At 39.7% G+C, this 16,898-nt stretch overlaps 1 protein-coding gene across 1 annotated transcript in view; it reads right to left on the bottom strand.

Annotated features, from left to right (window-relative positions):
• Positions 1–16,898, bottom strand: part of LOC126474885 (cilia- and flagella-associated protein 45-like) — a 93,894-nt gene that overhangs the window by 68,323 nt on the left and 8,673 nt on the right. The window lies entirely within an intron of this gene.

The following is a 16,898-nucleotide window of genomic DNA, read 5'->3' as shown; positions in this document are numbered from 1 at the left end:
TTCAAACCTTATGTAAATTATAAGATTTTACACTATTCTCAAACACCATTCAGCAGTGACAATAAGATTAAAATTTTAGCTATGAACCACTCATAGGTCTATTCAGACATCATCTGAGCTGTATCTGGTAAGGTAGAGTTTGGAGCACTGAACTGTATGCTTGTTTCTTCAGCATACCCAACAGTTTTTGAATCACCTTTTAAAATCTTTGGGAGATCAACTCACACAGTTTACAATTTCACAAATAAAGAACTGAAATCCTGTTCTTCACATACGTGCAATGTATTCAGTTGCATATGCAACTCATTGATATCACAGGAGATTTTTTTTAAATTGAATGAAATAAATTATGTGAAATAAGTTATTGTCAGACCCCTTCACAAACAAGGTAGTAAGATAGATATTAATAACTACTGACCAGATTCTCAAAGGCACTGGACAAAATTATGCAAGCAAGAACCATAATACACCTCTATGAAAATAAAATACTTAGCCAGTCTCAGCCAGGTTTTCAAAAGGATCTCCCAACAGAACATGCTGTTGTTTAATTCACAAATCAATATAACATAATGCTTTAGTGACAAAATACTGACAAATGGTATTTTCTTTCACTTGCCAAAAACACTTGGTTGAGCAGTTCACAGTATTACCCCAGAGAAGCTCAAATATTATTGTAGCAGAGGCTATGCAGCTTCATTCTAACTTCATTCTAACTTCATTCTAACTAAATGGATGCAGAGTGTTGTATTAAGAAACTTAGGGAGTGTACACAGTGAAAAAGCATCTTTAGGATGGGGAATAATGATTACAGGTGCACCAAAGGGTTCGATATTTGGTCCACTCTTGTTCTTGTTATTTAAAAATGATCTTCCATCATATACCCGAGAAGCAGAAATAGTTCTCTTTGCTGACGATGCAAGTATTACAATCACACCAAATGGAGTAGTTTCAACACTTGAAAATGTGAATGACATATCTCGAAAAGTAATAACTGGCTCTTTGGAAACAGACTGTCACTCAATTTAGACAAAACACAAGACAGGCAATTCAGTATTACACAAGGCCTGATCACACTATTAGAAATAATTCATGAGGGTAAATCAGTAAATTAAACATAATATTCTAAATCTTTCTTTGTTTATATTGATAAGATACTGAACTGGAAGTCACATATTACAGACTGTCTTAAACATATAAACTTTGAAGCTTTTGCATTATGAGTAGTATCAGATTATGGAGATGAAAATGTCAAAAAGTTGACTTACTTTATCTACTTTAATTCTCTAATGTCTTATTGTACCATATTCCGGAGTGACTCACCATGGAGGAAATAAGTGCATTTTCCATACAAGTGTGTGATAAGACTAATATATGGTGTACATTCTAGAACATTGTGCAGAAAGTTCTTTAAGCAGTTGAGCATACTGACATCAGTCTTGGATTAGCTTACACTTACTCATAAATGCAGTTTGTTATCAACAATCAGCCAAAGTTGAAGACAACAGCAACACTCATAAAAATAACAGTAGCCCACAATTGTTTAACTGGTCCTTCATATCCTGGATACTAGGTCTGGAACAGAGTTGACATCCAAGCTGGTCCCAAACATATTCTATCACGGACAACCTGGGGATCTTACTGGCCAAAGGGGTACCTCAACATCACACACGCAGTTCACAGAGATATGTGCCACATGCGGACAAGCATTGTACTGTCAAAAAATGGCAGCACAATGCTGTTGCAAGAGAGGTAACACATGAGGAGGACACAGGATGTCTGTGACATAATACTGTAACATTCAAGTCCATGACCCGAAGACATATCCAATGGTTTCCCTAACCATGACACCAGGAATAGCACCATCATGCCTCTCAAAAGTGTTGGAAGAACGGCATCTCTTTCTAACTCACCACTATGCTTATCAATGATGGTCATCCAGTGTAGTGTAGAACCGTGTTTCATCACCAAACACAATGTAATGCTGTTCAACAGAATTCCATGCTTCTCAGACACAACACCACCCCAAATTCAGATGTGTGTGTTGTGATGTTAATGGCAGCTATTTATTTAGCACTACTTTTACTAAACAGATGTACAGCACAAGGTAAAGGTATAATGACTGCACTTATATTTTAGCAATTTTGCAGTGGATACAATAAACCGAAACAAAAGACTGCATCCATTACAGCCACTTACTACTCCCTCCCCAGTGACAGTGTTTGTATATTTCTTTGGGAAGTGCGCTGTGTGACCAGAACATGTACGAGTTCTGGCTCGGTTGTGATACTATGAAGGTATGATGATTGGAGCTGGTTGTTTACTTGATGTTGACATGGGTGATCTGGGATTCATACTCTTCAGCAGAAAGTCTGGTTTAAGTCTGTTAATGGAGATAGTCATCTGATTATAAGGTGTTTCAACAGCAAAGTGCTTTTCAGAGTGTGAATGTCCCAGATACTGCCCATCATAGATAGGTTGTAAAAGTGTATCTTATGAACAAAAGTGAACAGGTCAGGAATTCAGTATAGATGAAGACAGATGTTGTAGCATGATGTCAAACACTTACTGGGTTATGTGATGCCATGTGGTTTTTGGGGTGAAGTAATGATGTAGAATGAAAAAAATCAACTGGAAGTATAGCTCTCATACCCTAAGTCATCTCTGGTGCAGTGGTGTTATATTATGGAGTCACACAAGCACAAAGACCCATTAGAAAAGTTAGTAACTTGTCAAGCCAGTCATTTGAAAGTCAGACTCTTAATGTTGCCTTGATGTTGTGATGCCACTGTTCAACCATGGTGTTTGATGTTGGATGGCAACCAGTGGTTTTGATGTGGTGCATACCTATGGTCGTGTCAGGTAAGTACTGACAACCAACCTGTCATCTTCTGTAAGTGGTGATGATTTTTTGGACTCCAAAATATGCAATCCATGATGAGAAGAGTTACCTGGCAACATTCTCTAAAGGATGTTCTTCAGTGGAACTGCCATTGGCCAACATTTAAACCTGCCAATCCATTTTAAGATATTTGGTGTCTGTATATGTATGCGAGTGTATACCCGTCCTTTTTTCCCCCCTAAGGTGAGTCTTTCCGCTCCCGGGATTGGAATGACTCCTTACCCTCTCCCTTAAAACTCACATCCTTTCGGCTTTCCCTCTCCTTCCCTCTTTCCTGACGAAGCAACCGTTGGTTGCGAAAGCTTGAATTTTGTGTGTATGTTAGTGTTTGTTTGTGTGTCTATCGACCTGCCAGCGCTTTCTTTTGGTAAGTCACATCATCTTTGTTTTTAGATATATTTTCCCCATGTGGAATGTTTCCCTCTATTATATTCATATCATTTTAAGATATATGTAGAGATATATGTGAGAGCAAGTTAATGGTCGCACCAGGTCAACAATCTTGTAATGGAGTTTATATTTCTTTGCATTAGTTACAGCTACTGGTGCAATGTTTGCTCACAATGTGACAAAGTAACCACTGAATTTGGCAACCAATTATTTGAAAGTGTTACCATTGCCGTCAAAGCTATTTTCTAGAACTCACTTTCATTTGTATCACTATTTTTCTTTGTTTCTTGTTTGATAATGTTTTAAATGGTTGTTTACATATTCTTGGACGGTTTTATTTTTGTGCATAGTGATGTGTTTTATCATATGTTTGTTTGCGTGGCCATCTTCCACAGCAGCTGTTACAATCTGCTAATATAGGTTATCCGTCTTGAGCTGACTGCAATTTAATTAAAAGAATTACACCAGATGCATTTAACTTTTATTTTTAAAGCATCTTCCTTGGTTATTGGTGTTTCTTTACATATTCTGCTCCTTCCCTCCTTGTTAGCAGTGGTTGACATTGAAAGGCTTCATTTCACATTTGCACTTGGCAGTTTTTGCCTTTCTGCAGTATTTCCTGTGCTGCATTATTTACATTTCACTTTCTTAATGTGAATGGGAAACAATTTAAACAGTTTAAGAAAGTGAAGTGTAAATAATGCAGGGCAGGAAATACTGCAGAATGGCAAAAACTGTCAAGTGCACGTGAGAAATGAAGCCTTTTGATGCCAACCGCTACTAGCAAGGAGGGAGGGAGCAGAATATGTAAAGAAACACCATAACCACAGATGATGCTTTAAACAGAAAAGTGAAATGTATCTGATGTAATTCTTTTTAATTAAACTGCAGTCGGCTAAAGATGGATAACCTATAGTAACAGATGATGTGTTTCACTTTCTCAAAAATGTACTGGTAGATTTTACAATACTGGTGGTCATGGATTTTCAACTCTTGACAAACAATTATACTCTGATTCAGATATGGGTCTCTTCTTCTCAAACAATATACTTTAATCACAGAAATTATCTATCACTTAACCTCGCTTCTGTTCAATTTTAACCTTGTCTGTTTTAGGGGAAAACAAGACTGAAAATGCTGTTAATAAACAGTTAAATTCTGCTTCTACGCTGTATGCTTTGTAAACTTCTCCCCAGCATTTTTCCTGTAACTTGTCTGTAAACAGCATGGTCGAGTCATTGTTTACCATCCTGCAATACTATCCTTTTCTTTTATCATCCATCTGAAACTAATCAGTATATTTTATGGCCAACATTTCACAATGATTAGTTATTTTGTACTTCAGGCATTGCCAGTTTGAATTTAGCCATAGCACTTCCACACAGTACCCTCAACAGAAGGTTACCTTAGTGTAGTGATAATGTTGGACAGTAGAACAAATGAACTGCTCCATGCAGAAAGGGCTTCAGTCACAAAATTGTGAAAATGAGATTATGATGGAAATCGTATCTTTATGGCTGTTCTCATCATTCTGAGCAAAAATGTATTCCATCCAGTGCTTGGAAATACACAAACTGAAGCTTCTTGTTTTGAGTTATATGCAGAAAGGAATTCAGTCCAGGACTGAAGCCCTTCTTGCTAAGCAACTGCATTTCACCCCGAAGTTGGACACTTCACACGGAAATGTTAACTTCAATGTGTAGGGCATGTTGGCTAAGCTGCACAACTTATTCGGTGGAAGGAAACAGCTGAAAGTGTATGTTGTTAATCTACACATTCGTTTGTTGGCAATATTTCCAATTTTATTTACGAAAGTGTTGGAAGGCGCCACTGTAACACGACAAGAAGAAAGTAGACAAGAGAAGAAAAGGAAAAGGAATCCTTCAACATGGAAGGGGAATATTTCAAAAACAGCAAAGCTAAAAAGCCAAGAATATATTAACTATAAAGGACAACGGATACCAGCTAAAATTACAGGATGTGACTGCAGGTAATTTTTAATTATATTGGGTGTTACTGACAGTTTTTTGAACACTGTAACTAGTGTTTGGACTAAACTTTATTATGGACTGACCATGACACTGCTCATGTTCACTGCACACATTTTGGTATCGCCTCTACTAGTATGGCAATCAATTGAGAATATGTTTCCATATAGGATTCTTCCCCCCATGAACCATGGACCTTGCCGTTGGTGGGGAGGCTTGCGTGCCTCAGTGATACAGACAGCCGCACCTAAGGTGCAACCACAACGGAGGGGTATCTCGTGAAGAGACCATGAGGATAAAATCAGAGAGATTAAAGCCCACTTAGAACCATAACCACAATCCTTCTTTCCACGACCAACATGAGACTGGAATGGCTTGAGGAGTATGGATGTAGATGTAGATGTAGATGTTGAGAGGCCAGACAAACGTGTTCCTGAAGAGGGCAGCAGACTTTTCAGTAGTTGCAAGAGCAACAGTCTGGATGATTGACTGATATGGCCTCGTAACACTAACCAAAACGGCCTTGCTGTGCTGGTACTGCGAATGGCTGAAAGCAAGGGGAAACTACGGCCATAAATTTTCCCGAGGGCATGCAGCTTTACTGTATGGTTAAATGATGATGGCGTCCTCTTGGGTAAAATATTCTGGAGGAAAAATAGTCCCCCATTCGGATCTCCAGGCGAGGACTACTCAAGAGGATGTCGTTATCAGGAGAAAGAAAACTGTCATTCTACGGATCGGAGTGTGGAATGTCAGATCCCTTAATCGGGCAGGTAGGTTAGAAAATTTAAAAAGGGAAATGGATAGGTTAAAGTTAGACATAGTGGGAATTAGTGAAGTTCGGTGGCAGGAGGAACAAGACTTTTGGTCAGGTGAATATAGGGTTATAAATACAAAATCAAATAGGAGTAATGCAGAAATAGGTTTAATAATGAATAAAAAATAGGAGTGCGGGTAAGCTACTACAAACAGCATAGTGAACGCATTATTGTGTCCGAGATAGACACGAAGCCCATGCATACTACAGTAGTACAAGTTTATATGCCAACTAGCTCTGCAGATAATTAAGAAGTTGATGAAATGTATGATGAGATAAAAGAAATTATTCAGGTAGTAAAGGGAGATGAAAATTTAATAGTCATGGGTGACTGGAATTCGACAGTAGGAAAAGGAAGAGAAGGATACATACTAGGTGAATATGGACTGGAGCTAAGAAATGAAAGAGGAAGCCGCCTGGTAGAATTTTGCACAGAGCACAACTTAATCATAGCTAACACTTGGTTCAAGAATCATGAAAGGAGGTTGTATACATGGAAGAACCCTGGAGATACTGGAACATTTCAGATATATTATATAATGGTAAGACAGAGATTTAGGAACCAGATTTTAAATTGTAAGACATTTCCAGGGGCAGATGTGGACTCTGACCACAATCTATTGGTTATGAACTGTAGATTAAAACTGGAGAAACTGCAGAAAGGTGGGAATTTAAGGAGATGGGACCTGGATAAACTGACTGAACCAGAGGTTGTACAGAGTTTCAGGGAGAGCATAAGTGAACAATTGACAGGAATGGGGGAAAGAAATACAGTAGAAGAAGAATGGGTAGCTCTGAGGGATGAAGTAGTGAAGGCAGCAGAGGATCAAGTAGGTAAAAAGACAAGGGCTAGTAGAAATCCTTGGGTAACAGAAGATATATTAAATTTAATTGATGAACGGAGAAAATATAAAAATGCAGTAAATGAAGCAGGCAAAATGGAATACAAACGTCACAAAAATAAGATCGACAGGAAGTGCAAAATGGTTAAGCAGGGATGGCTAGAGGACAAATGTAAGGATGTAGAGGCTTATCTCACTAGGGGTAACATAGATACTGCCTACAGGAAAATTAAAGAGACCTTTGGAGATAAGAGAACCACTTCCACGAACATCAAGAGCTCTGATGGAAACCCAGTTCTAAGCAAAGAAGGGAAAGCAGGAAGTTGGAAGGAGTATATAGAGGGTCTATACAAGGGCGAAGTACTTGAGGACAATATTATGGAAATGGAGGAGGATGTAGATGAAGATGAAATGGGAGATACAATACTGCATGAAGAGTTTGACAGAGCACTGAAAGACCTGAGTCAAAACAAGGCCCCCGGAGTAGATAACATTCCATTAGAACTACTGACGGCCTTGGGAGAGCCAGACCTGACAAAACTCTACCATCTGGTGAGCAAGATGTATGAGACAGGCAAAATTCCCTCAGACTTCAAGAAGAATATAATAATTCCAATCCCAAAGAAAGCAGGTGTTGACAGATGTGAAAATTACTGAACTATCAGTTTAATAAGTCTCAGCTGCAAAATACTAACGTGAATTCTTTACAGAAGAATGGAAAAACTAGTAGAAGCCAATCTCGGGGAAGATCAGTTTGGATTCCGTAAAAATGTTGGAACACGTGAGGCAATACTGACCCTACGACTTATCTTAGAAGCTAGATTAAGGAAAGGCAAACCTACATTTCTAGCATTTGTAGACTTAGAGAAAGCTTTTACAATGTTGACTGGAATACTCACTTTCAAATTCTGAAGGTGGCAGGGGTAAAATACAGTGAGCGAAAGGCTATTTACAATTTGTACAGAAACCAGATGGCAGTTATAAGAGTAGAGTGACATGAAAGGGAAGCAGTGGTTGGGAAGTGAGTGAGACAGGGTTGTAGTCTCTCCCCGATGTTATTCAATCTGTATATTGAGCAAGCAGTGAAGGAAACAAAAGAAAAATTTGGTGTAGGTATTAAAATCCATGGAGAAGAAATAAAAACTTTGAGGTTCGCCGATGACATTGTAATTCTGTCAGAGACAGCAAAGGACTTGGAAGAGCAGTTGAACGGAATGGATAGTGTCTTGAAAGGAGGATATAAGATGAACATCAACAAAAGCAAAATGAGGATAATGGAATGTAGTCGAGTTAACTGGGGTGATGCTGAGGGAATTAGATTAGGAAATGAGACACTTAAAGTAGTAAAGGAGTTTTGCTATTTGGGGAGCAAAATAACTGATGACGGTCGAAGTAGGGAGGATATAAGATGTAGACTGGCAATGGCAAGGAAAGCATTTCTGAAGAAGAGAAATTTGTTAACATCGAGTATAGATTTAAGTGTCAGGAAGTTATTTCTGAAAGTATTTGTATGGAGTGTAGCCATGTATGGGAGTGACACATGGACGATAAATAGTTTGGACAAGAAGAGAATAGAAGCTTTTGAAATGTGGTGCTACAGAAGAATGCTGAAGATTAGATGGGTAGGTCACATAACTAATGAGGAAGTATTGAAAAGGATTGGGGAGAAGAGAAGTTTGTGGCACAATTTGACTAGAAGAAGGGATCAGTTGGTAGGACATGTTCTGAGGCATCAAGGGATCATCAATTTAGTATTGGAGGGCAGCGTGGAGGGTAAAAATCATAGAGGGTGACCAAGAGATGAATACACTAAGCAGATTCAGAAGGATGTAGGTTGCGGTAGGTACTGGGAGATGAAGAAGCTTGCACAGGATAGAGTAGCATGGAGAGCTGCATCAAACCAGTCTCAGGACTGAAGACCACAACAACAACATAGGATTCTTTTATGTCTTCAGGTACAAGAGGTTCAAGTGCTTTCAAGACATCAGTGCAGATGAAAAGGAATCTATTTTAGTACAGCTCCATAACTTGCCTTCTAAAGATGAACAAGATGTTTATATTCAGTCACTTATAGACATACATAACATCCAGTGATGTCAACCTAGAAAAGACGATTCAATTTGACAAGTCGACAAAGTATGTAATTGTGAGTAACACCAAAAGGAAGGTATGTTACAAAGCATTTCTGGCTCTTCTAGCTTTAACTGACAAGAGAGTGAAACGACTGAGAAAGCTGTCTATATCAGATCAGAGGCCACATGATAAAAGAGGGAAAACTCCCAGTGTAAACGCTTTGTCAGCCGAAGTTAGATAACTCATGAGAGAACACATTAATAGCTACCCAGTAAGAGAATGCCACTACAGTGGGAGAACAACTAAGTATTTAGATGCAAGACTCAATATTAAGTTGATATATAAAATGTTCAAGGAGAAACATACTCAGGCATTTGCTTTGTTTTTCAATGAAAACTACTCCCTGTCATTTGGACAACCTCAGGTAGATGCATGCTGCTTGTGTGAAGAATTATGAGTTAAGATTCGAAATCCCCATATTAATGATGCGACAAAACGGTGTGCAGTGGCTGAGTTGATGGTGCACAAGAGACGGGCTAAAAAATTCTATAATAAACTTGAAGTGGAAACTGAAATGAAAGATAAACACCATGTACTATCTCTGGCAATAGATTTTATGCAGAACATTCAGTTACCGGGGATCCCTGTCCAGGGAACTTTTTACCTGCGCATGTGTTTTGCATTCATGATATCGAGAAAAATAAAGCTAAAATATACATTTATCATGAGGGAATTGCCAGAAAAGGATGTAATGAGGTCTTTCTTGTATAATTCTGCAGGACATTCCTGCTGAAATTACATAACTACATTTGTATTCCAGTAACTGTGCATGGCAGAATAAGAACCATACTTTAGCAAGGCTGCTTCTATTTTTAACAGACACTGACCGATTTAAACAAATCGAGCAATTCTTTCCAGTCAGAGATCATTCTTTTCTGCCCTGTGACAGGGATTTTGCTACAATCAAACGCACCCTTAGAAGGCATGATCGACTATATTATGTGCATGAAATAACCAAACTGATCATAGAAAGTAGCACATCTGTGAAATTTGGAGTATGTTAAGTTAAAACAGAGGATATCTTGGATTTCAAGAACTAGTGGCCAATTCTTTATAAAAGAAACTGCATATCAGAAGAAACTATACCGAAGTCAGTACCATGAGACCAGAAAGTACATTTCAGAATCAGTACATTGATGCACTTTTCATACAGTAGCCAACTCTGTGGATGTACAATAACATCCCAGTGTGTTGATGGTATTGTGAAACACACATTCCATCTGTCTCAACCTGGCTATATGTCACATTCTACTTTTCCACCCAACTGTGCATATCCCATGGGGAAAGTTCGAATAAAAGCAGCAAAAATTAAGGTCATTGCTAGATTACTACCTTATATATCAAATGAACATGAAGAATTCCACCACGAACTGACACACTGGCCCACAAATGACGTTGTTAAAAGTTAAGAGCAAGATGACTAAAGAAACTCAAAATGATGTATTGAATTGTTTTTCTTCTCAGTTATTTTCTTAATAAATATTGATTGAAAACCAGTTGTTTTGCTTTATCTAATGCTCATGATCATTTCACATTCCTAAACTATAAGCATATCCTCAAAGCAATAAATGAATCATTATATTTTCCTCAAGAAACTTCTAAAAGCTATTTTGGTCCATGCAGAAAGGACTTAAATCCATCTCCAAAAAACTTTTTTTCCTAAATTAAAACACTTTAAATGCCTGTAAACTCTGTAAAGGACCTTGATATTCGGTCAATAAACAACATATATTTTTTCTCTTAGCTTTGACCTCAAACTCTAGTGTCTAGATATTTTTTTTTTTTTTTTTTTTTTTTCCTCGAAATTAGGTACAATGGACTGAGGCCCCTTCTGCATGGAGCGATTCAAATGTAGTTGCTTTATAACTGTACATGGCATTTTACAAGGTTCTGTCATTGTTCTTTTCCTGTCTCTGACAATGACCTACTTAGATATGTGGCATATTAAATATACTAAATGGCACAGTACATTGAGAACACTACTGTCATCTGTGTTACTAAATAGCTGCAATGGACACTGGTCCCATTTGCAGGTTGCCTATCTAACAGCATTCAGGGATAACAAACATTTGATGTTTGGTATTTCGTATAATTATTAGAAATTTAAAATGTTGCCATAATCTACTCATCAAGAGGTATAATCTTATATTTAAAGTTTAACGAAATAATACAAGTATTGAACTCTGAAACTGTGTATATGTCTTGAAGGAGCATAAATCACATCACACAAATTACCCTGACTGTATTCATGAAGTATTTGAGAATGAGAGCACTTACCTGCTTCCAATGAACTTTACACATAATTTCAAACCTTTCTGAAAATTTTTCTCACTGATGCCCCGCACATTTTCAGTTTTCATGCAGTAAAGTAAAACATCAGGCATGATGTTTTATTACAGCTTTACTGCTGACTCTAATCATAACTCATTTTTCAGGCAGTATCCACATATACCACTAAATGAAGATGCAAAATTATATCATTATATTACTCACAGTTCAGGAGATTTGATGTCATAAACATTGAAATGGGTGAAAAACTACTTTTTGTTAAAACAGATTGCAAATTACCCTAACTATACTCATCCAGTGTGTTTTATTTTTTCATTAGTCTCCGGGTGAACAATCCAAAACTAATGGAACCAACATAATTAGGGTTTTTCATCTTCAAGCATAAAGGACATACATGCTTAATATTAAATATTTAACATGAGAACTCATTTGAAAAGTACTCAGGTGTTTGAAGCTGTTTTGCACATGGGGATTACATTCTTTGAAGCATTGGGGATAGATTACTGGTTACTGAATAATCCAGCATTGAAGGAACTCTGTAAAGGACCTTGATATTCGGTCGATAAACAACATATATTTTTTCTCTTAGCTTTGACCTCAAACTCTAGTGTCTAGATTTTTTTTCCCCCCCTTGAAATTAGGTACAATGGACTGAGGCCCCTTCTGCATGGAGCGATTCAAACGTAGTTGCTTTATAACTGTACTGTGGGTATGGTGCATAATATAAATGGCTCAAACCAGGAAAAGAAAAAAAAATTCTTTATTTTATAGGATTCGAAGTTCAGCTGGAGCTCACAGATGCCTGTTGAGTTCCAATTGGGCTTCTATAATATAACTACTATGGTGGCTCCCTAAAGTCTAAAACTTCACGAGTCCCAAAGTCTGCTGTAGCAGGCAACTCTATCCTTGCAGTTGCATCTAGACACTCTCCAAAGCACCCATGTCATAGTGGACACATACCAACAGAAATGGCTTCCCCCCTCCCACTATCACAATCTGCCTAACATGGCTTCTGCCCAGAATTCCTGTCTGTGTGCAAGGTAGGCATTCTTCAGTGTTTGTTGGTAACGAATCCTTGGTGCAGCATCCGTACACATGCTTCTCCTTTCATTTGTGAACCAGATCTTTCATTTGTGAATTTGAACTTTCATTTTTGAACAAGAGCTTTTGTTTGTGGAGCAATGAGGACCCAAGGACTGCCACATGATGATTGTTCAGTGACAAATCTGGTGAGTCAGCCTTGTGCATTGCTTAGGGCAGATAGCTTGTGAGTGCCTTAGCTTTCCCAGCAGGACCAGTTGAAATCTGCAGTTTATGGCTCACATGCTACATCTCCTTTAGCTTTCCCAAGTCACTTTAGAGAGCTACCTTCCACTTTTTGGAGGCCATTAATCCCATGTGCAGTGATGCAGGTAAACGCCCTGTACACTGTACTACTTTGTGCCAGCACTGAAAGTCCATGTGGACCATCCCATACAATTCTCATGCAGTTTTGGATATTCCTTCATGCATGACAGAACCTACACACTGTGTCCCTTTTACTGTTACATTTCCTATGACCTCTGCTAGGGATGAACTTTTAGTGTTTACATTGAACTTGCAAACTTCCGCACATCTTAGTGAAGGCCCCACCTATGAATTTAACATGTGTTTGTTTCTCCGGTACTGATGAACCGAGAACCTTTGCTGCGCAAATTGCACAGTAACTGTGTACACGTTATATCTCCCACTTCACGTTTTTGTTAAATAATATATATTAGTTTGTCTATTTCAATAAATAGTTAGTGTTACCAAAAATTTGTTCCCTCACCTTTTCATTGGTTCACTGGAAAGCGGAACCTTGCACCATGCACTCATGTGATACTATGCATCAATGCCAGCCAGTCCCCACTTTGCCCACAATACTCAAGTATTCACATCATTTTACAACAAAATGACAAAACATTTACCATGCATCTCCATGATGTCCCATCAGTTGTGTCCATTCACAGGTTAAAGTCAGCTTAGGTGCTCATCCTCTGCACTGCCCATACACTGCCAACAGTTGAGGTCTCCCTGCCCACTTCCAATGCCGATGATGTCACTGTTGATGCTAACATCAGTGCCACACCCAACACCACCAGCACCACTCTTGACACAATCTCCACCAGTGCCGCCGAACCACCAACCAGCACCTGGGATCCAGATCAAGCCATCTCACTCCCCTACACTTTCCCTCCCACTGCCACTTTTCAAGCACATGGAGCCTGACACTGAGCCCAACACCTCACTGCCGCCACCCAATGGATTCACAGACACTGCACCTTCAGCAGCCCTGCAGCCCTTGCCACGACTCCAAACACACCAGCACCTCAGAGTCAACACCATACCCCACTGCCATGTCAGCCTCTGACTAGGGGATCTGGCAGATGGCAGAAACAGGAGCAGCAGGAATTTCTGGCACCTGCATACTCCAGTAACCACTAAACCATACATGCTGGCCATGTAGTGCTTAGCCATACATGCCCCACCTGGGCCGGCCGCTGTGACCGATTGGTTCTAGGTGCTTCAGTCCGGAACAACACAGCTGCTACAGTCACAGCTTCGAATCCTGCCTCGGGCATGGATGTGTGTGATGTCCTTAGGTTAGTTAGGTTTAAGTAGTTCTAAGTCTCAGGAACTGATGACCTCAGATGTTAAGTCCCATAGTGCTTAGAGCCATTTGAACCATTTGAGACCGACCTGCCCAAATACCCATGCCCCAACTCGCACTAAGTGAGACTGCAGCACATTGTAGTTCCTCATACTGCCCAACGCCTCCTCCACACCTGCCTCTGTGCCATGCAGCAGCTTCTTTCCTGAATTGCAGCCCCATGTCGCATCTCAACAAGTGCACCTTTGACCATGTGGTCCAGCGCACCACCGTGCCAGTCAACCATCATGTGTTCCGGACTACTGCCCGCCACCATGCACAGTACATCATCGCTATAACCATTACACCACCCCAACTCCCAGTGGTGGCCAGTTGTTTTCTCCTACTGCACTCTGCACTACCAAACCCCATTGTCAACACGCCAGCTGTTAACATCAGGCTGTCAGGTACTGCAAACCTCACCTGACACCCACCCATGCCATCATCAACAACACTCATCGCCACAACACCCACACTAGTGTTTCATAACCTGGAGCTGCATCTGACGTTGTTACGCTGATGTCGTCCTCTCACCAAGATGGGGTAGGGGGCAGTGGAGGGGGGGAGTGGGGGAGTGGGAACTGTGTGATGCCTCCCTAAATTATAAAATTCTGTGAGTCCCACAGTCTTCTCTAGCAGATGACTCCCCGCTTGCAGTTGCACTCATGCCAAGTGAACATCTACCAACAGAAATGTCCTTCTCCCCACTACTGCAAGCTACCAAACTGGGGCTTCTGCCCACCATTCCCATCCATGTGCAAGGCAGGCATTCTTCAGCATGTGCTAGAACTGAATTACTGATGTAGCATCTATGCAAATGGTCCTCCTTTCATTTGTGTACCTGACCTTTCATTTGTGAACCAGTGCTTTTATTTGTGAACCAGTGCTTTTGTCTGTAAACCAGAGCTTTCAATGAAGGCCCAAGAGCCACCACATAATGATTATTTGAGGACAAATCTGTTGAGTAAGCCTTGTGTGTTGCTTAGGGCAGACAGTTTGCGAGTGCCATTGCTGTCTGAGCAGAAACAGTTGCAATTCAGCAGTTTTAGCTTTTCCAACTTGCTTTGGAGAGCCACTTCCTGATTTCTGGAGGGCCTTAATTCCATGTGCAGTGGCACAGATAAACACGCTGTATATTTTACTGCTTTGTGCCTGTGCCATGCATCCACAAGGACAGACCTGTTGAATTCTCTTCCCGCACGCGTGATGGTGCCTAGCCATTATGTCTTTTTTTAGTTTTACTCACCATTTCCTGTGGCCTCTGCTAGGGACAGGCATATAGTGTTTCCCTTGAACTTTCAAACTTGTGTAAATCTTAGTGGAGGCTCCGCCTTATGAACTTAACATATGTTTGTTTCTGTACTCAAATTAATGAACTGAGACCTTTGCCATGCAAATTGCATCTCAACTGTGTACAGATCATATATTTCTCTTTATGTTTTGTCTAATAATATATATGTCGGTTTTTCTATCTTCATAAATAGCCTGTGTTGTTAAAAATGCATCTATTCTCTGTTTTGTTACTTCACTGGACCATGCATTCCTGCCTTCTTCTTCTGTTCCCCTTATTTTCCCTCACTCAATAGCTGTGATGTGCACTGCAAAGTTAAACACTTACAGAGCTACCAGCATCACCATGCTACCAAGCAATATGTATAAAAGCTGCTCACATTTTCTCATATTTGTTCTCTCTCCATTCTCACATCTACTACAAGGTTCTTTACAGGATTAGTTCCCACAGCTCAAAACCAATATTGGAAGAAACAAAAAGTGTCATAACCTAAACGACATGCATACTCTCAAATCAAACTTAATTGCCTGACAGGGGGTTCATCAAACCACCATCTTCAATAGTGGAACTAATTTACACAAAAAAGTACAGATTACATTGACAATTAAAAATTGCGACTGCTCTGGGCACACATAATGTATAAACCTTGTGACAAAATAGGGGCAGTGACGAAAAATTAACCAGTATACTTCAATACATCTGCCTGCATTGCTGGGGTTATTAAACATCTGATGGGGCAGTATTCAACCTAAAGGTAGTCAACAGAAATCTTAAAACTTCCTGGCAGATTATAACACTGTGCCGGATCACAAAATGAACTGAGTACCTCTGCCTTTTGTGAGCAAATGCTCTATACACTGAGTTATCCAGGCATGACACACAACCCATCCTCACACCTTTACTTCCACTAGCATCTCTCTCCTACTTTCCAAACTTCTCAGATGTTCTGCCCACCTTCTCAGACTACAGCATAGTGCAATTGTAGAGGAATTACTTAGGGAATTGTTTCCAGAATGAATTTCTGTTCTCCAATGGTGAGTGCACTGATTTGAAACTGAAACCAGGAAACCCTGGAAGTGAAAGATACTTACATCATCAAAATGTGATTGGGGAGTTGAGGAGCAGTGGTGCTACACAGCTCCTGATCACCAAATAATGTACCAACTGCTGCGCACTTCACAGTAGTTTGCGCAGTATGTATGTAGAATGTCCTGTGTTAAATTCTTTACCATTCTGGAGTTCATCATGTGAGGAAGGTACTTAAACTACTGATGGTGATCTGTACATTAGACGGGGACTTAAAGCTTAGTGGCCCTGCCAGTGCTATTCTCGAAAAGTGTGCTTTAAGCTGGCAACAGGTTGCACTTTGTTCCTCAGTTTCATTCCATACTTATCCATAACAAGAAAAGACAAATAATACTACACAGTACAAACATTCATCATAGTCATCCTCATGACACACACACATTTTGGGTTTGGGGAAAAATAACACACAATGTCAGCAATATCTACTAGCAAATTCAGTATACTACTGGTGTTCAATCTGTGGCTGTCTGTATCCTCCAAGAGGCTGGTTGA

This window comes from Schistocerca serialis, chromosome 4 (genome assembly GCF_023864345.2).
Source record: "Schistocerca serialis cubense isolate TAMUIC-IGC-003099 chromosome 4, iqSchSeri2.2, whole genome shotgun sequence".
In the NCBI taxonomy this organism is placed as follows: domain Eukaryota; kingdom Metazoa; phylum Arthropoda; class Insecta; order Orthoptera; family Acrididae; genus Schistocerca; species Schistocerca serialis.
The sequence above is the reverse complement of the archived record's forward strand: the minus strand, read 5'-3'. Positions and strand labels throughout refer to the sequence as shown.